Source organism: Schistocerca piceifrons, chromosome 3 (genome assembly GCF_021461385.2).
Source record: "Schistocerca piceifrons isolate TAMUIC-IGC-003096 chromosome 3, iqSchPice1.1, whole genome shotgun sequence".
Taxonomy (NCBI): Eukaryota; Metazoa; Arthropoda; class Insecta; order Orthoptera; family Acrididae; genus Schistocerca; species Schistocerca piceifrons.
Window position 1 is genome coordinate 487609955 of NC_060140.1, and position 22972 is coordinate 487632926.

Consider the following 22972-nt stretch of genomic DNA (forward strand, 5'->3'; position numbering starts at 1 on the left):
TTCACCTCTGCCCCCAATCCCTTTGACAGGGAGGTCGCTCTTACCAGCACAGCGTTTCTTTCACCTCTGCCCCCATCCCTTTGACACGGAGATCGCTCATAACTCCACACCGTTTCTTTCACCTCTGCCCCTAATCAATTTGACAGGGAGATCGCTCTTATACCCACAGCGTTTCTTTCACCTCTGCCCCCATCCCTTTGACAGGGAGGTCGCTCTTACCCCAAAGCGTTTCTGTCACCTCTGCCCCCATCCCTTTCACAGGGAGGTCGCTCTTACCCCTACAGCGTTTCTTTCACCTCTGCCCCCAATCCCTTTGACAGGGAGGTCATCCACACCCCCACAGCGTTTCTTTCACCTCTGCCCCCATCCCTTTGACAGGGAGGTCGTCCTTACCCCCACAGTGTTTCTTTCACCTCTGCCTCCATCCCTTTGACAGGGCGGTCGCTCTTATCCCCACGGCGTTTCTTCCACCTCTGCCCCATCCCTTTGACAAGGAGGTAGCTCTTACTCGAAAGCGTTTCTTTCACCTCTGCTTCCATCCCTTCGGCAGAGAGGTCGCTCTTACCCCCACAGCGATTCTTTCACCTCTGCCCCCATCACTTTGACAGGGAGGTCGCTCTTATACCCACAGCATTTCTTTCACCTCTGCCCCAATACCTTTGACAGGGAGGTCGCTCTTACCCCTATAGCGTTTCTTTCACCTCTGCCCCCATCCCTTTGAGACAGAGATCGCTCATAACCCCACAGCGTTCCATTCACCTCTGCCCCCAATCCCTTTGACAGGGAGGTCGCTCTTACCCTCACATCATTTCTTTCACCTCTGCCCCCAAGCCCTTTGACAGGGAGGTCATCCACACCTGCTCAGCGTTTCTTTCACCTCTGCCCCCATCCCTTTGGCAGCGAGGTCGTCCTTACCCCCACAGCGATTCTTTCACCTCTGCCCCCATCACTTTGACAGGGAGGTCGCTCTTATACCCACAGCATTTCTTTCACCTCTGCCCCAATACCTTTGACAGGGAGGTCGCTCTTATCCCTATAGCGTTTCTTTCACCTCTGCCCCCATCCCTTTGAGACAGAGATCGCTCATAACCCCACAGCGTTCCATTCACCTCTGCCCCCAATCCCTTTGACAGGGAGGTCGCTCTTACCCTCACATCATTTCTTTCACCTCTGCCCCCAAGCCCTTTGACAGGGAGGTCATCCACACCTGCTCAGCGTTTCTTTCACCTCTGCCCCCGTCCCTTTGACAGGGAGGTCGCTCTTACCCCCACAGCGTTTCTTTCACCTCTGCCCCCATCCCTTTGACAGGAGTTCGTCCTTACCCCCACAGCATTTCTTTCACCTCTGCCCCCATCCCTTTGACAGGGAGGTCGTCCTTACCCCCACAACGTTTCTTTCACCTCTGCCCCCATCCCTTTGACAGGGAGGTCGCTCTTACCCCACAGCGTTTCTTTCACCTGTGCCCCCATCGCTATTATAGGGAGGTCGTTCTTATCCTCATAGCGTTTCTTTGTGGACGGTAAGTAATATGCGTATCTGCGTACCGTGTTTTGTTGAAATCGATCTAAGGATTTAGGAGGAGATGTGAAATATACGAGACATTGTACATACAGTAATATTTACATCCGTTTTTGTGATATGTATGGATTTATCAGATGAAAGATCAATTGAAACAGATCTGTTTGTTTACCTGTGCAGATGCACAGGTTGGAAAGCGCTTGTAGGTAGATGGCAACTATTGAACAGAATGCTTCACTCGTTTTGCAGTTTGAAAGCACTAAATCCGTTGTTAATGTGCAACTTCTGCTTTGTATTAAGTTCCGTTTTAAACTTCCGAGTGATAACAACATCCGTGGATGGTATTCTTTTGCATACAGTCTTAAGAACTCTGTTCGGAAACCTAGTCGCGAGTTAGCAACTCTAATGAGTTCTGGTGCAGACTTTTAAGGAGACACTTACAACCATTCAACTATAGTTTGCATTTGTTACAAGCTCTATAGCCTACAGACGACGTTTTACGTGCCAACTTTGCAAACGTTTAACCTTCAGTGATAGATCGACTTTTTAGCTATGGGGAAATGCGAACACACATAGTGTGTGCATCTGCGGGTCAGAAAACCCGCTCTAGATGGTACAGTTACAACGAGACTCCCCTAAACTGAATGTTTTTGTGCCATATCCCAGCGGAAGATTCGTGTGTCTTCCTTTGTTGGTGAAACAACCATAACTGGTTTTTTTTTTTTCTTGATGCGCTAGAACTATGGCACTTTCCTCAACATGAAGAAGACGAACCAGAGAACTTTATCTGGCAGCAAGATGGTGCGCCCCCCACTGGCATAACTCAGTACAGATTGGTTAAATGACGTTGTACCCGATCACTAAATTAGCCGCAAGGGACTGAATGACCGAGCTTGTTTTGCATGGCCTCTACCTTCTTCTAATCTGCCATTATGTGATTTTTACCTTCATATAAAATCATCTGTGTGTGCCCCCGTACCAGCTGATCTACCCGACTTAAGAAATAGGACTGAAGCGATTGTTCTGACAATTACTCCACACACATTGATCAAGATTTGGGAAGAACTCGCTTATTAACTCGATGAGTGCCATGTAATGAATGATGCTCACACTGAATATTTGTAAGAAAAACTGTTTGAGTTGCTCTTTCATTTGAAGTGTTAATTGTATTTGTAAGTTGAATGTAATGAATGTAACAACGCCTTAAAAGCCCAGTATTCGTATTGAAACGCTTGGTATATTCCTAGGTCTCCCACTTACTACTTAACATTTCATACTTTCGCAGGATAGTGGGCATCTATATCCAAGTATCAGCCACTCAATTTATCAGCATTTTCGCGACTCTCTTTCATAACTCAAACAAACCTGTGACCATTCCTGAAACCCATCTTTCTACACGATCAATATCCCTTGTTAGTACTATTTGGTATGTATTCCACACACTTAATCACTATTCTAGGATGGGTCACTCGAGTGTTTGGTAAGCCATCTTGTTTGGAGACAGATTGCATTTCCCAAGTATTCTGCCAATGGACCGATGTCTGCCATCAGCCTTGTCTATGACTGAGCCTATGTGATCATTTCATTTTATATCCCCACAAATTTTAACCCCCATGTACATGTGTGAGTGATTCATTAATATTGTGTAGATCACAATTTTGCGTTTCTGAACATTTTAAGTAACTTGTACCATTTTGAAATCTTACCACAATCTCTCTACGTATTTTGTATCTCGTTTAGCACTTCGATATAGATAACTACATGATCTGAGGCTGCTATTGATATTGATTGCCAATACCTTAACATAGTTCACAAACATAACGACCCTTCCTGAAATTTGTTCTATAACTGTTGATGACTCTCCATCCAAGATATCACGTTGTTACCACGCTACAAAGAAATCCTCAATCCGGTCACAAATTTTGTATGATACCTCATATGATCGGATTAACGTTAATAAGCGTCGGTGTGGTACTGAAACAAATGCTTCTCGGTAGTGAAGAAATACTGAATCCACCTAGTAGCCTTGATCCATGGCTTGAGGATGTCATGCTAGAAAAGCGTGAGTTTGGTTCCGAATGACCGATCATTCTGTTCAAGATGCTTCGTTATGTTTTACTTCAGAATATGCTCTACAACAGATGGATGTCAATGATATTGGATGATAGTATCGCTTTTGCTGCTTTTTTTTTTTTTTTTTTTTTTTTAGATACGCGTGATCTGTGCTTTCTTCCCATTACGTGCACATGCATTTGTTAGAGTTATGAACGGAATTCGATAGGGGTGTCATCGAGCCTTGGAGCTTTGTTCAGTTTTTGTGATTTTAGTTATTTGTAAGGTTTCTGCTGTCACGATTTCAAGAAAACAACTTCTTATGTCTTTAGAATTATATGCAGAGTAAGTGTAAATCAAATCTAGCCGAATACGTCCATCAAAGCAATGCCTAAGCTTTCAAGAAAAAATTGACCCCGATCTTAGTAAAGGCACTTTCCTACAAACAGCTTTGCAGTGTAAATTATAATATTCTTTTTATTCACGAATGTTTAGTTTCGCTAATGTAAAGTTATTCATTTAATTGAATGAGAAAGTATTTCCAAAAAATTATTGGTGTATGAAATAAATATTTTAACGTCGTTCTTTGACAGAATCCGAAGAGAAGCGCAGCCTTCTTCAACACATGAAACAGGAAAACAAGCCATTCGTTCCGAGGATCCCTGACGATGGTACGTATCGAACATTTAGACAAAAACGCTACGTTTTCCGTTATTTTCAGTTGTGATTAGTGGCAGATCTGGGTCGGTCGAGGCCCCAGGCATAAAAAAAAAGTTATGCCCCCACAAAAAGCAAGAAAATAAGAGTACATATTAATCATTCTCTAAGTGAATAAAAATATTATGTAGTTTAATGTTTTATCACGAATAAAAATTGAATGTGATATGTAGATAATTTATTTTCTTTTCGTTGTATACTGACTATATGGTAGGATGCACTTTGGCTTCCCTCTTGGGCGATCTTCGTCTTCATTAGTGATAATTTCCATAGTGGACATGTCATTCCGTCGTATGTAAGGCCAGCTTTCTATTAATTAGTATAATTAGTGATAGCATAAAAATAATCACAAAGTTTTGAAGTAATAGTTGATTATAAATACATAATGCTTCAGAACCCGTCAAAACCTGTTTTTAACGAAACTTGAATTCTTAACATACAGGTATAGTTTACGTGGTATACCATATCTTGTAAGAAAAGGATTGTTTCTAAGAGCATTTTATCCCCGTGCAGATTTAGCACAAAGTCAGGATAAGTTTCTAAAAGCAGCCAAATCCATAAGTATGTTTTCAAAATCTGACTTTACTCTTAAAGTGATAAAAGTCATGGGGTAGCGATATGTACGTATACAGATGGTGATAGTATCGCATACACAGGATCTATATTGAAGCGCCAAAGAAATTGGTAGAGGCATGCATATTCAAATGCAGAGAAATGTAAACAGGCAGAATATGGTGCTGCGGTCGGCAACGCCTGTATAAGACAAGTGCCTGGCGTAGTTGTTAGATCGATTACTGCTGCTACAGCGGCAAGTTATCAAGAATTATGTGAGTTTTAGTGGTGTTATAGTCGGCGCACGAGGGATGGAACACAGCATCTCCGAGGTAGCGATGAAGTGGGAATTTTCCCAAACGACCATTTCATGAGTGTACCGTGAATATCAGCAATCCGGTAAAACAGATCTCCGACATCGCTGCGGCTGGAAAAAGATCCTGCAAGAACGGGACCAACGACGACTGAAGATAATCGTTCAACGCGACAAAAGTGCAACCCTTCCGCAAATTGGTGCAGATTTCAGTGCTCGGCCATCAACAGGTGTCGGCGTTCGAACCATTCAACGAAACTTCATCGATATGGGCTTTCGGAGCCGAAAGCCCACTCGTGTACCCTCGATGGCTGCACAACACAAAGCTTTACGTCTTGCCTGGGTCTGTCAACACCGACATTGGACTATTGATGACCGGAAACAAGTTGCCTGGTCGGACGAGTCTCGTTTCAAATTGTATCGAGCGTATGGTCGTGTACGGGTATGGAGACAACCTCATGAATCCATGGACCCTGCATGTCAGCAGGGGACTGTTCAAGCTGGTGGAGGCTCTGTAATGTTGTGGGTCGTGTGCAGTTGGAGTGATATTGGACCCCTGATACGTCTAGATACGAACGTAAGCATCCAGTCTGATCACCTGCGTCCATTCGTGTCCCTTGTGCATTCCGTCGGACTTGGGCAATTCCAGCAGAACAATGCGACACCCCACACGTCCAGAATTGCTACAGAGTGGCTCCAGGAACAATCTTCTGAGCTTAAACACTTCCGCTGGCCGGCAGACTCCCCAAACATGAACATTATTGAGCATATCTGGGATGCCTTGCAATGTGCTGTTCAGAAGAGATTCCGCCCCCTCTTACTCTCAGGGCTTTATGGACAGTCCTGCAGGATTCATGGTGTCAGCTCCCTCCAGCACCACTTCAGACGTTAGTCGAGTCAATGTCATGTCGTGTTGCGGCACTTCTGCGTGCTTGCGGGGGCCCTACACAATATTAGGCAGATGTACCAGTTTCTTTGACTCTTCATTGTAGAAGGGCAGTGCATTGGCGGAGCAGTTATTTGTACTAACGTGATTCATGTGAAACGGTTTCCGACGTGATTATGGGCGCCTGACAGGAGTTAACAGACTTTGAACGCCGTAGTTGGAGCTGGTTGCATGGGACACTCCATTTCGGAAATCGTTAGGGAATTCAAAATTCCGAAATCTACAGTGTCAAGAGTGCACCGAGAATGCCAAATTTCTGGCATTATTTCTCACCACGCTCAACGCAGTGACCGAGGGCCTTCACTTAACGACCGAGCGCGGCGGCGTTTGCGTAGAGTTGTCAGTGCTAACACACAAGCAACACTGGGTGAAATAACCGCAGAAATCGATGTGGGATGTTTGGACATACAATGAACGTATCCAGTAGGTTTGTGCGGCGAAATTTCGCGTTAATCCGCTAAGGCAGCAGACAACCGACACGATCACCTTTGCTAACAGCATGACATCGCCTGTAGCGCTTCTCCTGGGCTCGTGACCATATCGCTTGGACTCCAGACGACTGAAAAACAATGGTCTGGTTAGATGAGTCCCGATTTCAGTTGGTAAGAGCTGATGGTGTGGTTAAAGCGTGGCGCAGATCCCCCGAAGCCATGAACCCAAGTTGTCAACAAGGCACAGTGAAAGTTGGCGGTGTAACTGTAATGGTGTGGGCTGTGCTTACGTGGAATGTACTCGATTCTCTGGTCCAAGCGAACCGATCATTGGCTGGAAACGTTTATGTTCGCCAACTTGGAGACCATTTGCAGCCATTCATGGACTCCATGTTCCCTAACAACGATAGAATTTTTATGGATGTCAATTCGCCATGTTACCAGGCCACAATTGTTCGCGATTGGTTTGAATTACCTTCTGGACAGTTCGATCGAATGATCTGACAACGCAGATCACCTGACATAAATCACATCGAATATTTATGGGACGTAATCGAGAGATCAGTTCGTGCAAAAAATCCTGCACCGGAAACTCTTCCGTAATTCTGGACGGCTATAGAGGCAGCATGGCTCATTACTTCCGCAGGGGACTTCAACGAATTGTTGAATCCATGCCACGTCGAGTTACTGCGCTACATCGGGCAAAAGGAGGCCCAACACGATATTAGGAACTATCGCATGACTTTTGTCACATCGATGTATCTAAGCTTGTGTTCCTGCAATTGGGAGAGTTGTCAAACAATATATTATGAAAAGAATAGAATGTTTATGAAATTCTGAATCTGCTGTGAAATCTTTGGAATTCGTGGTGATGTGGTAGTAGTCCAGTCGCAAACCAACGAGCAGCCCCCAGCAGCAGCTGTAGTGTATTTACAGCGCTTAGTTGGCAGTATTCTTGCGTGTTGACTAATTAAACTGTAACTGTCTAATTTATCCGCATTGAGCAGCTATTACTATTTTTTTCTAACTGTTTGGGTGTTTTGTCAGCGACATTATAGTGTAGTTTCATACTCACCACAGTCGCCTGAACGAAGTTGGAATTTGAATTTAGCGTCCGTTCCAAATAGTCTATGGTGTAACAGTCGTTGAAGAGAGAGTAATAGCCAGAAGCAGCGTAATAATAGTACATAGATTGTATCCAGCGACTGCTTGGATTGGTTGTATATTTCTAATTGTATAGTTGGACACCGATAAAGCTGGGTAGGAACTTCACCTATTGTGTACGGATGCAGCGGGAGTTGCCCATTGTCAGGAAATTTTTGGGAGATGGTAGGCTACAATCGGCTGACTTCAGACTGTCGGCCTGGGTTGCGATGGGGCTGAGATACCGAAATCTTTACTACCTCTGGCGTATCTTCTCACATGCCTGAGGTGGCCAGTTCACTCGCGTGTGGGCGTTAGGGTGAATGGCAAAGAGTAATACGATCACGAGTATCAGGACAAAAGTCGAAAGTGGGTCTTGGTGACACGGCTTTTCACGTACGTTTAACAGCAGATTCAAGCTCTTGCACAGTATATCTGAGCCAGCACGTGACGCCTTGTGTCGGAAGCGGGACCGACTTTTTGGTTGGTATAGAAAAATGCAACAAGTGAGTTTGTTGTTCATATGATGCTCCATCGTTAGGCAGCCGAGGGCTGTCTTGGCCAGAGGATCTCATTCGAGATGTCGAGGAGTCCCTCCTGACAATTATTGAGTGCAGTCGCTGCAACTGGCTGCAAATCGTGGCTCATACTGATATGAATGATTCCTGGGTTTAGAAAACATCCTTGGCTCCTACAGCTGGGTGACTGAATTGGTGACGACAGCTAAGGTTCCAACCAGGAGGGCAGCTGACATAGCGTTTTGCAGAATCGTTCCCAGAACTGACCGTGATCCTTTGGCTGACCAGTGAACAGCTTAAACCGGACTCTTAGACGATTGTGGAAAGATCTTGGATGCGGTTTTATCAATCTCCGCTGTCTGGCGATGAATTGTAGGATCCCTTTTTATAGGTCAGTCGTACAGTACACGCAAGGAGTGGCCGCTACGGTATCAAGGTATGTATGGTGTGCACATGTGGGTTTTTTTATAGATAGAGGAACCTCTCCACAGGTCCATTAAAAATTACGCACTTATTTCTGAGATAATAGATTCTCATTCATTAATTGCAGAGAATAGTATTCATCTTTGCGGATCGAAGAAAGAAAATGTTAGTAGACCTGTGGTATTAGTAAACTGTGGAACAGTCGACGGAAAGGCTCAAATTAACCTCGTTTATAAAAGGTAAAAGTGCCCACGTAGTGCCAGGAACAGAAAGCTGGCTGAAACAAGAATTTTAAATTCTGATTGCATTGTGTGATGCGAAAAAATACGATGGACGTTAACGGTGGAGATGTGTTTATAGCCGTGAATAACACGATAATACTAGTTAGGTTAGTACAGATGTAGAATGCGAATTAATTTGCTTGAAGACAAGTGTTACAGGTGAATCGGGAGCTTTTATATCTACATCTGCCTCAGGAACAGTTGTGGCAGAACATTTCAGAAGATAACTTGCAGAAGGCCTCAGTGTAAACGTCCTGATAATGTCGTAATATTAGGGGGGAGATTTCAATTTACAAGCTGTAGATTGGGAGACTCAATAGATCAGGTCAGATGGCAGGATAAGCGACTCGTGCGATATTGTTCTAGATACCGAACCTGCAAATTTCCTTGAGCAGTTTGAAAACTGATCTGCTGGTTACAAACAGCCGCCAAACTTTTCAGTCAGTTAATGCAGGGCAGAGAATCAGTGATCTTATAGCTTTTATAGCATCACTGACTGTGGATGTTATGGTGCCTCTGAATTCCAGATTCCGAGACCCACGTAGTCTGCCCTAGCAGGCGACTCTACCCGCGCAGTCTTACTCTAGCCCAAAAAGACCGTGTCCAATAGGCAACTGCCGACAGCAGTATCCTTTCCCCCACCACCACGTGCGAAAACGGACGCTTCTGTCGGATTTTCTGCCAGCTGGAAAAGACGCCATTCTTGTGAGTGTGCGCGTGTGCGGAGTAGTAGCAACAGTAGCTACACATGGGTGTCGGTTATACATTCAGTGAATGTGTAGTGTTTTGTAATGAGGACCCGGGCACTGTACGGAGACTTGACTGCTGCACCCTGATGGCTTCCCAACGGCAGTGCATGGACATGCCTCGATGAGACAGCCTTGCATCGTATTTTGCAAATAACTTGCAGGTGCCTCGTTTATCAAACAGGACCAGTGGCGTACCCACTGGCATGACTTGAATGTATAACTACCTGTTTTAATGCAAACGCCCTGTCATTGTAGGCCTCCTTTCAGATACTGGGACTGTAAATTCCATGCCAACAAGGACAAGGACATGAATAATAGTAAACAGAGGCCCTGGCGCCGACCAGTCAATAGACCAGAACTTTCACCCATCTCCCTGCATTTGACGCCCATGACATACGCCTGTAGTTTGCTCCACTGAGGTGATATTCATCGGATCTGGAATTACGAGCAACACAATGAAGTTCGCCCTTACCAAAGCTCATTTCGAAACCACAGTCGCAGCAGAAGCTCGTGACATTATCACTAATCTCCCCTCTGTCCGGCAGCTACGATAAACTGAAAAAGTGTCTAATCACAGGCTTAGCGTCGTCAGAAATGCAGTGCCCTGGACCTTGTTTTCATTGGATGGTGTTCCGACATGAGACCCACCCCAGCTCCTGTAGCACCTTCGCGCCATAACCAAACCCCATGTCTTGTTGGACGAACCCCTCTTCCGCAGCTGCAATTCTCGCTTGCTGGTTGCCACACACACATTATGTGATCAAAAGTATGTGGACACCTGACTTCCATCGGTTCCATATTGAACATATGGCTTTGGCCCACTCCTAGCCCTGATGACACTCTCGCAAGCATACGTTCAATCAGGTGCTGGAAGGTTTCTTGGGAATGGCAGCCCATTCTTCACGGAGTGCTGCACTGAGGAGAGATATCGATGTCGGTCAGTGAGGCCTGGCATTCGAGTCAGGACTCTGTGCAGGCCAATCGATTACAGGGATGTTATTGTCGTGTAACCACTCCGCCATAGGCCGTGCATTACGAACAGGTGCTCGATCTTGTTGAAAGATGCAATTGCCATCCCTGAATTGCTCTTCAACAGTGGACAGCAAGAAGGTGCTTAAAACATCAATGCAGGCCTGTGCTGTGATAGTGTCACGCAAAACAACAAGGGGTGCAAGCCTCCTCCATGAAAAACACGACCACGTCATAACACCACCGCCTCCAAATTTTACTGTTAGCAGTACACACGCTGGCAGATGACGTTCACCAGGCATTCGCCATACCCACATCCTGACATCGGATCGCTACATTGTGTACCGTGATTCGTCACTCCGCACAACGTTTCCCCACTGCTCAACCGTCCAGTGTTTACGCTCCTTACAACAAGCAAGGCGTCGTTTGGCACTTACTGGCGTGATATGTGGCTTATGAGCACCCGCTCGACCATGAAATCCAAGTTTTCTCACCTTCCGCCTAACTGTCGTTGTACTTGGAGTGGATCCTGACGCAGCTTGGAATTCCTGTGTGATGGTTTGGATAGATGTCTGCTTATTACACATTACGACCCTCTTCAACTGTCGGCGGTCTCTGTCTGTCAACAGACGAGGTCGGCCTGTACGATTTTGTGCTGTATGTGTCCCTTTACGTTTCCACGTCACTATCACATCGGAAACAGTGGACCTAGGGATGTTTAGTAGTGTGGAAATCTCGCGTACAAACGTGTGACGCAAGTGACTCCCAGTCACCTGACCATGTTCGACGTCCATGACTTCTGCGGAGCACCCCGCTGTGCTCTCTCACGATGTCTACTGACTACTGAGGTCGCTGATATAAAGTACCTAGCAATAGGTGGCAGCACAATGGACCTAATATGAAAAACGTATGTTTTTGGGGGTCTCCAGATACTTTTGATCACATAGTGTACCACGCTCGCTGTGCAGCATCAGACAGACATTGATGTCGCCGCTATGATAACAGATTGGGTGTTCGAATTCCTCGACCTCTCACTGGCAGCAGCTACTGCCCGTTCTCCTAACCCTCCTCCCCTCGCCACGATCTGCCCCCACCACTGCGGCAACATGTCTCCCAGCTGCTCTGAAGCACAGCCGAAGAGTATACCACCACCTGTGCCTCGGGACACGCAGTCCGAGCACTTGGGCAGTGAGATGGCCAACTTAACTGCTGCACAGGCATACTCACAGCCGCCCGCCTCCGCCCCTTTCCCCCCTGCCCCCACCCTTCACAGTCCAAAGTCACTACCTACATAACCTATGTGACTGGCAACATACACAGCTGTACAGGTACGACAACCCTACCCCTTCCTCCACCCATCGGGCGAGCCTTGTGACACTGACCTTATGAGCTGTTATCATGAGTGCTTTGGCAGTTACACAGCACGCTGCTATCCACCATGTTTGTGGCACCCAAACACAGTCAGCGACCGGCAGTAGGTGCATCCAGTAGCTCCACAATTTCAGAGTGCCTGTTTGTGTCGGACCACCATTACTCCACCCTGCCCATATCATACTTAACATCAGTTTGGACTTGTCCATCTTCCCAGGCAGGCTCCTACCCTTGTTGGGCTGCAACCCTCCCTCAGTTTTTCTGTTCACCACCGCAAATGGTGCTATCACACCCGTCATGTTGACCACGACTTCAGTGAGGAGTTTCTCTGGACTTTCATTGTGGCCCGCTCCTTGCTGCAGATTTTGTTTTCCACTTCAGTCTCCTCCCCAACCTCATGCAGCAGTGCCTGATCAACAGCATTTGTGTTGTTCTGCACCCTGCACCACCCAGCCAATTTCCCACTGTACCATTAAACAGCTGTCCTACACCAGTCCTTTCGCCAATCTCCTCTCCACATTTCCGCTCCTCACCCATGCCCTGGGGCCCCTCACAAAAAGCACCATAACACTGTGGACTATATCATGACCCCACAGGGCCAACCGGTACATCACCATGTCCGCCCCCTCCCGCCAGCCACAAACAAGTTCACATGTGTGGAGATTTAAGCCTCCATTGCCGCCAGAATGCTGCGACCTTCAAACAGCCCTTGGTCCTCTGCACTCCATTGAACTCCCCGATCTTCAAACAGCCCTTGGTCCTCTGCACTCCATTGAACTCTCAAGAAGGATGGCACCTGGCGTCCTTGTGGTGATTACCGGCGCCTAAATAAATGAACAATTCCTGACCGTTATTCTGTCCCCCTTTTGCACAGTTACAGTAAAGAAATTTCGGGCTCTACCATATTCAGTAAGGTAGACCGTGCAAAAGCTTTTACTCAGATCCAAGTCACACCAGGGGACATCGAGAAGATGGCCACTATTACAACCTTTGGTCTCTTTGAAAGACCCTTTATGCCTATCGGCCTCTGTAACACTGCACAAACGTGGCAGCGTTTTCTGGACGATATCCTCCACGGCACACTGGGATGTTTTGCCTATCTGGACGGCATCCTTACTGCTGTATACAAGGTCCATGTAAGCAACTGATACGGATCACACCTCATTGCTATCATAACGCTCTCCTAGTACTGTGCTAATACTGTCCGGCCGAGGCTGTCAAGAGCGGCGCTTATATTCCCTTCGTCTAGATGCCGCTCCTATCGTGGTGACATCCTGGTCAGTGCACTATTGGCTCACATCGTCTCACCACCTTCTCTGGTCTTGCGTTCTTCTTCTTCATGTCGTCGCTTATCGTTAAGCCAGAACATTCCTCCCCCACCTCCACCCCCCCAAAGCAGCTGGCCGTCGTCGTGTAGCGAATGCGACCATGGTGGGGGAGGCAGGGGTGTGGGCACATCGCCGGGCCGGAAGCTGTGGCTGCGAGGGACATCAAGCTTCCGGCCGTACCTCGCCATCTGGCCTGCGCGCTGGCGGAAATGTCCCTCGGAAAACGACCAGAAGGGTACGCGTCCACCTCCTGCTGCCTTGAGCCAGATGAAGAAGGCGGCGATTGCTGCAGTGTGGGCGGGTCCAGCTCCATCGGTAGGACGACAGCAGGCGGAGGAGGCGATGGCTCTGTCTCCTTGGGGTCGCCCCGCGATGTCGTGATGACACCCTCTGGCGGCTGCTGTGGCCGCGCTGTCCTTTGGATCCGCGAATAAGGGGGAAGAGACATAGAAAAATCGTCATGTATGTGACTGAGGCCAAGTTGATTTTGATGGCTGCACTGCAAGACATCTGGACCTGAAAGAAGATAAATGCAAGTGCCAAATCGACGGACGTCTTGCCTCGCGCCCACCGTCTGCTACCGCTAAAAATGCTGTAAAAGACAATATCATGCGGTGCGAAGCGATATTTGAGGCCTTTCTTCGGCGCCGGATGCTGCGGAGGGTGGAGCAGGTGGAGCAGTGTCCGATGGCGGTGGCCGTGAAGCAATTCCGCTGACAATGGTCCATCTCGTGGGTACGAACGATATGAGGCAAGAAACAGTTGCAGTGCTTGATCCCTTTTTCCAAGTTAATGCTATGTTAGTGACGATCTGTGAACAGTGACCAACAGAGCCACGGAAATGGAAACACCTCAACGCATCGCAACGAGACTGCCACTCCAGAAGAACAAAGATGATCACAGCATTCACGAAAAGTCTGTGTAACATCAGTATGGCCTTATTGTAAAGTTGTTTTTGTAATGCCATTTAGCCTGAAGATGAGGTATAACCCTCGAAACATGTCGCTAAATAAATAAGTAATACAATAGTTGACAAAGTTTGTGACTGGTAGCGGTAACTTAAAAAAACCGTTACACATTTCTTGAGACAGTCACGGTCGAAAAATAGTCAAAATGGCTTCAAAGACCAAATATGTTCTCACACTCACGTGATTGTAGCACTGTAAAAGTCACTGGCTTCAAAGACCAAATATGTTTTCACACTCACGTGATTGTAGCACTGTAAAAGTCACTGTTCTCGTATGTAAGGAATACATGGCAGGCAAAGGACATTTTCCGAGAACGGAAATGTCTTGTCCATTATAAGCCGTCAGTTGCGTGCTAGTTTTAGACAGGCGTGAGAAGCCTAGCAGTTCATAGGTGTGACGATTTAGCAATATGACAGGGGCACCCGTGTCCAACAGGAATTTCACAGGTTTCCCACAAACAAGTAAATGAATAAAATGTTTGTTTGACTGGCGTATCACTGATGAAACTGCTCGCTTGTCAGTTTTGCCAACACCTGCTGCAGACTTCGAATATACTGCATTAATGACATGGGCCTTGTGACTAGAGTTTTGTGAGTGAGCTGAATTCTTATGTTTGTTCCGTTGCAAACATACGGATTGTATATGTCCTTTCTTACCATAAGCGTAACACTGAGCTTGTCAGGAGCGGCAGCCTTGGCGTTTGTGCTATGAATAACATCGAGTTCCGTTCGCCTGTGTAGAAACCTGTGTAGCGAACTGCTTACGTGGCGTGCAGCGTTGTTCATTCGGCATGGCTAACGCAAGCCGCTGTTGCGGAATGGGGCGATCTCAAGCAAGGGACTCAACCCGACAAATAGCTGGCAGCTCAAATTTATGAGCCAACAAGCCACCTGATTCCTACTGATCTAGTATTTGCACTACCTGCTGAAATGGTGGATCGGTCTGTTTCAAAATTTGTTCTCTGAGTTTGACATCAGGTACATTGTACACTATTGCATCACGCAACATAACATCTGAATATAAAGCACTGCAAACAGATTTGAATTTGCATTTCTTTGTCATACCCTGCAAATCTGTTGCCCCACTCATGATAAGATTGTTCTGACCGTTTTTTGCAATTAAAGTATTGCTATCTAGTTGCTACCACATTCACATGTTGGTCATAATAGTTGGTTAGTTTGTCGACCACTTGGTCGTAAACAAGTTCACTCGGACTGGCTTTAGGAAAAAGTTTTGTAATGAGGCGGAACACTTCACTTCCTACTATGATAATAGATATGGAAGTTTCACAGTACCTGGTACATTGTGACTGAGGAGGTGCGCTTCGAATTGGGCAACCACTCGAGCCACTCCTCTTCTTGTTCACTAAACTGTCGAAAAGGCGGTATAGCAGGAGGTCTTGTGGTAGGTGGTGCTTGTTCCGCCGGGCGCGCAGCGTTGGCCAGTAGCTGCTGCACCGTGTTGAGTAATGTGGAGATCTGTTGCATCTGGAACTGAAATATCTGCATTAGCTGTGTGGCATCGAACGCTTGCGGCTGTGGCTCTGGAGCAGGGGTGGGATGGGCAGAGTGGGCATTTCGGGAGACACAAATGCAACAAACAGACAAGGCAAGCAAGTAAAAACAGCAAAGAAAATTTCTGTAACACCCACCTGAAAACACTGATTAGCAAAATCGACAAGAAACTGTTAAAGCAAAAAAAGAAAAGAAAAAAAATCTATGGCCATCAGCGCGAAGTTCGGTTGTAAGACCTTGTCGCCAAATGTGAGATCTGCCCACTCGTCTCGTATAGGGTGCCTAAAGGATGCTGCGTTCTAGTAATGCTACACAACAATTCAAGCAAATCACATTAATAGTTTTTATTACAATAAGCAGATTGACAACACTTAACTTTGAAATCACAATGGTGTCGCAAGTGATGGGCGACGTGCAAACAATCAAAATCCTTTGCGGTATACAACGTTCATGTAAGCAACTGATGTGGATCACACGTCACTGCTGTCGTAGTGCTCTCCTAGTACTGTGCTAATACTGTCCGACCGAGGCTGGCAGAAGCGGCGCTTATATTCACTTCGTCTAGATGCCGCTCCTATCGTGGTGACATCCTGCTCAGCGCACTTCTGGATGACGTCCCACCGCCTTCTCTGGTCTTGCGTTCTCCGTCTTCGTGCCATTGCTTATCGTTATGCTGGAACACTTATTTACTTCCGGAACTCGGCTGAACATAGTGAAATCTCATGGAGGTTTCTACCTGCCTGGAACGAGCAGGTGTCATCCTCACCACGGACAAATATGTGTTTAGGGTAGCTGAGACTGAGTTTCTTAGACACATCATTTCTACATTTGGCTCGCGCCCTCTACCTGAGAAAGTTCACACAGTTGCCGAGTTTCCACGTCCCACAACATACAAGGAACTATGCCGATTTTTGGGGATGGCCATTTTTTTTTGCCGTTTCCCAGAAGATGCCACCTCCATTCAGGAACCCCTCACTGCTCCATTGCGAGGAAGCCGAAAAAACGGTAACAGACCCATACCATGGACCCCTATCATGACAGGCTGTTTTAGAGTGCACCAAACGTGACCTTGCCAAGATGGCCCTTCTGGCACATCCTCACCCCTCCATCCCCTTCGCTGTCGTCACTGGTGCAAGTAAGTCCGCGATCGGCACAACCCTGCAGCAATGTATTGGGAACACTTGGCAGCCGCTAGCTTTCTTTTCAGCCAAGCTATCAGAACCCCAATGCAAATGGGCTGTGTACGTTCGGGAGCTGCTTGCAATGTACAAGTTATTGAAGTATTTCTGCTCCTCCATTGAGGGGCGCCATTTCATCATTTTTACCGACCATCAGCCATTCATGACGGGTTTTTGTCAGAAAGACAGCTAACAAATTTCGCCTCAGCAGTTCAGCCAGCAGGAGTATGTAGCACAATTTATTACTGATATATGCCACATTGCCGGCGTCAACAATATCAACAGCAACAACAACAGCCGCTCCCATACCTTCAGCCCTCCACTAGATTATGAGGCCTTTGCAAAAGCCCAGACCATCGACCCTACACTGGCTCGCTTGCATCATGACCCAAACTCAGACCTCGTTCTGCAACTCCACCCAGTCCCGGTCACTGACCTGCAGGTTTGGTGTGATCTCCTGACTGACCCTGTGTACTCAACTGGCTCCAAAGACCATGTCCACCTCTACCTTCGTCCAGCCTTCTGTAAACCAGTTTTAGACTGCTTGCATGGCCCATCACAACCTAACATCCGGCATCCACTGCCCTCATCCAAGAATGCTTTTTCTGGTCTGGCATCCAAATGGACTGCTGTGCATGGGCTCATGGCTGCATCCTATGCCAGCGTGTCAAAGTGGGCCATCACGTTCACGCTTCGAAAGACTTGTTTCCTCTTGCTGAACACCGATTCTCCCGTGTTCACGTCAAACTCGTCAGCCCATTGCCCTCTTCAGATGGCTACCACTTTCTGCTCACAATGATAGACCGGTTCACAAGCTGGCCAGAATCTGTGCCTATTCTGTACATTTTAGATGGAACAGTCACCGCTGCATTCATCGACACATGGGTTTCACATTTCGGTTCCCCACACCACATAATCTCCGACCTCAGGTGCCAATTCATTTCCTGTTTGTTTATAACCCTGACTGATAACTGCAGTACCCTAGTCCATACTACCACTAGCGATCATCCTGCAGCATATGGCATGGTGGAATGTTTCCACTGCATGTTGAAATCTGCTCTTATCTGCTGTGGCAGAAAATGGTCCACTGCTTTGCCACTGGTCTTTTTAGGTTTGTGGGCTGCCCACAAGGCCAACTTCGAGGCATCCACTGCTGACTTGGTACACGGACAGCCCCTAGTCCTACCAGGTGACGTTATTGAGCCGCAGTCTTTGCCTGCTACATTGTGTGTCCCAGCTTGCATTCAGCAGCTACAAGACTACATGGTCCTGCTGCAGACAATGACTCCACAACGCCATTCAGTGAGACTGCACTACAGCACAGCTCCTCACCTATCTGGTGCACCTCCCACATCTGTCGTCATACCAAGCAACACCTTCTTCCCTGAGTTGCAGGTCCAGCTGTTCATCTCATGCTCCAGGCCACTGCCCACTGTCACACACAGCACACATCCTGGGAGGACTCCCGATGCTGCCCACCCACCACAGAGACACATTGCCACTGCCACTGCTGCCACCGCAGTGCCACCCCAGCCTGCGGTAACAGCCAGCTACTTTCCCCATCACATGCTGTGCTAGCAAACCCACTCATCAATACAGTGGCTGCCAAGGTCACAAACCAGTCATAAGCATCCCCCCCCCCCCCCCCCCCGCCTCTGTCCCATCACACTGGCCGGCAGTAGCTGCCAGCTGCCTTCTCCCACTGCATGCCACGCCAATACATCCAGGCATCAACACAGTGGCTACCAAGTCATGGACCAGCCGTGGCCAGCAATGCGACACCCGCAGATCCACTGTCACACCCTCTAGCAGTGTCGCAGCTGCTTCTCCTCACCCACACCAAGACACGTCACTCATATGCCAACACAGTGGGCATCACCCATACAACTCACTGACAAATCAGTGTCTCTGCACACTTCTATCACTGACACTCAGGTCATCAGCAGCCGACACCCCAGAGCCGCACTTATACACCACCACTCCAGTTTCTGCCTCTTGCAAGGAGAGAACTGTGTGGCACCTCTAAATTCTAAATTCTGAGAGCTACGCAGTCTGCTCTAGCAGACAACTCTATCTGTGTAGCCACACCCAAACTTTTCTGTAAAGTGCCTGTGCATGATAGGCGACTGCTGACAGGAGAGTCTTTAACCCCACCACCACATATGAAAACGGACGCTTCTGTTTGATTTTCTGCTAGTTGAAATGATGCCATTCTCATGTGTGTGTGTGCTGAGCTGTAGCAAAAGTAGCTGCACATGTGTGTTCATTACAAATTCAGTGAATGTACAGTGTTTTGTAATGAGGATCTTGGTGCTGTACGAAGACTTGTGATTGCTGCAACCCAATGGCTTCCTGACAGCAGAACACGGATACATCTCAGTGGGTCAGTCTTACATCATATTTTGCAAATAACTTGAATGTGCCGCGTGAGATTAGCCATTCAGTCTAAGGCGCTGCAGTCATGGACTGTGCGGCTGGTCCCGGCAGAGGTTCGAGTCCTCCCTCGGGCATGGGTGTGTGTGTGTTTGTCCTTAGGATGATTTAGGTTAAGTAGTGTGTACGCTTAGGGACTGATGACCTTAGCGGTTAAGTCCCATAACATTTCACACAGATTTGAACATTTTTGAACTTGAAGGCACCTTGTTTACCAAACAGGACCAGTGGTATACCTGCCAGCATGACTTGAATGTGCAGCTACCTGTTTTATTGCAAACACCTTGTCACTGTAGGCCCCCTTTAAGGTACTGGGACCATAAATTCCAAGCCAATGGGGACATGAACAGTAATAAACAGGTGACTGAACAAATTATAAGTAAGTTTTGATTGTTTGTAGTTTGTGCTTAAATTAATGTGTGGCTAAATTTCTAGCCATGTGCATATTTCTAAGATAAATGCCTTATTCCATTGCTCTTCCAACTACTTTCCCTTTTAAAGTAAGTGGTAATGCATGCCGTGCAGTAAGCACTGATGGTACAGCATGCATACCTACAGTGACAATAGCAAAGCTATGAAAGTTAGAAAGATATTTCTTTGTAAAAAGTACATCAAGAAACACATTTCAGATTAGCTGAGCAATCATCATCGAATGTTTGTATATAAGACTGCAAATACTGAGTATAAATGTGCAATACTGAACATTATTGTACAATATGCCTTAGGCATGAACTGAGTAAAGTTCTGAAGGAAAACATGGCATAGTTTCACAGCCATGTTAGAAAGTAGCACTGAAAGAAAAGAGAGCTTCACTTGGACTAAATGTTATCAAAACCTTGTTGACAAGCAAAAACCAGAAAGAGAGCAAGGAGAGCCATGTCTGAAGCATTCAACAAATTCAGAAAAATAATTTTGTGAATCATTCAGAGAAAACATCAAAGAAACTTTGGTCGTCTATAAAGTCATTCATTACATCAACATTGACACTCTGCAAACCACTGGGAAATGGACAACAGAGGGTACTTTTCATTGCACCAGTTATTAGGAATTTCACCATTTCTTTCGTGTATGGAGAGTGACAAGAATGGATCCTTAGACACCTGTGTGACAGCTGTGATTAATCTAGTCTTCACGATCCCTAGGGGAGTGACACGCAGGGGGTTATAGGGTTTTTCTAGATTCATCACTTAAAGTTAGTTCTGTAAATTTCCTAAGTAGGCTTTCATGGGAAAGTTTGCATACATCTTAAAGCTTCTACCAAATCACTTCTTTCAGTATTCATGGGTCGAACAAAACTGTGACCATTCACACTGCCTGTATTTATTTATATTCAGTATCCCCTGTTAAAACTATCTGGTATGAATCTCATAGACTTGAACAATATCCTAAGATAAGCTGCATGAGTGTTTTGTAAGCCATCTCCTTTGTAGACTTATTCCCTAGTAGCCTGTCAATGAATTGTCTGTAACCTGCTTTACCTATGTCTGAGCCTATGTGATCCTTCCATTTCATATCACTGGAAATTGTTACGCCCAGGTTTTGTACGAGTTACCAATTCTAACTATGACTCATTGATATTCCAGTCATAGGATACTAGGTATTTTCGTTTTGTGAAGTGCAAAATATTACAGTCCTGAACATTTGAAGCAAGTTACCAACACTGAACTACTTTGAAACCTTATCAGGATGTGATTCACATGGCTTTTTCCAATCAATTTACAGAGAACTCCACCTGCAAAAAGTCTGGGGTTACTATTAATATGGTCTTCAGTGTAATTAACATTCAATAGGAATGGCAAGAGTCCCAACATACTTCGCTGGGGCACACCCAAGCTTATTTCTACTGCCTTGATCCATGGTTTTCAGGATTTCATGAGAGAAATGTGTGAGTTGGGGATTGCACCTTTTGTGTGTTCACAAACCATGCTAGTTGGCAGGGAGAAGATCATTCTGTTTGAGATACATCATTATATTTGCACTCATAAGTTCTGAGATTCTACAAGAAATATATGTCGATGACACTGGATGGTAATTTCACAGATCATCTCTGCTAGCATTCTTGTAGACAGGTTTTATCTGTGCTTTCTTCCAACTACTAGGCATGACTGTTTGTTTGAGGGATCTGCAGTGGGTTACAGTTAAAAGAGGAGCTAACTCAGCTGCAATTTTAATGTAGAATCTGATAGGAATTCCATCAGGCCCCAGGGCTTTATTTAGTTTTAACAGTTTCAGTTGTTTCTCAATGCCACTGACACTGGTGTCTGTTTCACTCATTTTGCAGTGGTATGAGACTAAAATTATGGCGATATTCCTAGATTTTTCTTTGTAAAAAGACATTTTAAAATGAAGTTCAGCGTTTTTGCTATTGCTTTGCTACCCTCAATTTTGTTTCCTATCTATCCATGAGTGCCTGGACACTAACTTAGGTGCCACTAACGACCTGAATTTCTTCCGGTTTTGTGAGTGGTTTTTCCATAATATTCTGCTATTGTAGCGATTGAAGGTTTCACACATTTCCCTATTAATGCCAAATTCATTTCATTAAGCATATCTTTGTCTAAAACCCTATGTTTTGTTTTACATCTATTATCCAGTAGTATCTGTTTCTTCAGAAGTTTATTTACAGTGACTTCCTTCCATCAAGGGCTATTCTACACTCTATCCAGTACAGATCAAATAATTGTGCTTCTGTAATTGAGTGGTAGTGTTGTTTATGTGTCTGTGTGTATCACATCATTGTTTGATCCTTAGCATTAGTTGTGTGTGTCCATTGGTAGTGGTGTACTTTGCTCACAGTGTCATCCATGGGTTCCACACGCATCAAGAGAAAAGGTGTCAGCTTCAGTTTCAACAATTCCACACATTCTCTGCAGCCCAGAACGTTGGAGAGTCATGACTGGCTTGTTGATGCTATTCATATAACATCTGATCAGATTCATACTGCTCATTTTGATTCTGATAACTACATCTTTTTTGATAAATTTTTGAATCCACCAAGTAGATAGGTTGCTTTCACATCATGGTTCTGAAGTTCCCTTTAATCATCATGATGGTTCCACAATATGGTGCTTCTTGCTAATGTGGAACTGGATTAGATAAATGTCCAAGTGTTCAGTCTCCTGCTGGGAATTGACAACAGTTTGCTTAAGAATGATTTGATCCCTTATGGTGATGTGAGGAGTATACAATGCAAACACTGCTCCACTCGACATTGATACAGCAGAATTTATTCAGTGGAAATGGTAGTCAAACATAACATTTCTTTCCATACACAGGTCTGTGATTACCACATTCATATAGCATATCATGGGCAAGTGGGGATGTGCCTTCTGTGCAATGAAAGTGGCCTCTTTATGTTTGTATTAAAGTCCTCATATTAACAGCATTAGAAACTGATACAGCTGATCTCAGTTCTACTGCTAATGAGGCTGGAAATGTCTTCCCCAGGTGCAATGGAACAACAGAGGGACTCGCAGCTTACTGTTCCTGACTTTCCACCTTTACCTCACAGTGTGGTCCTGAAAGTGTTGTTGCCAAGCTAGCACTGTCTCCATAGCAAAATAAGGTA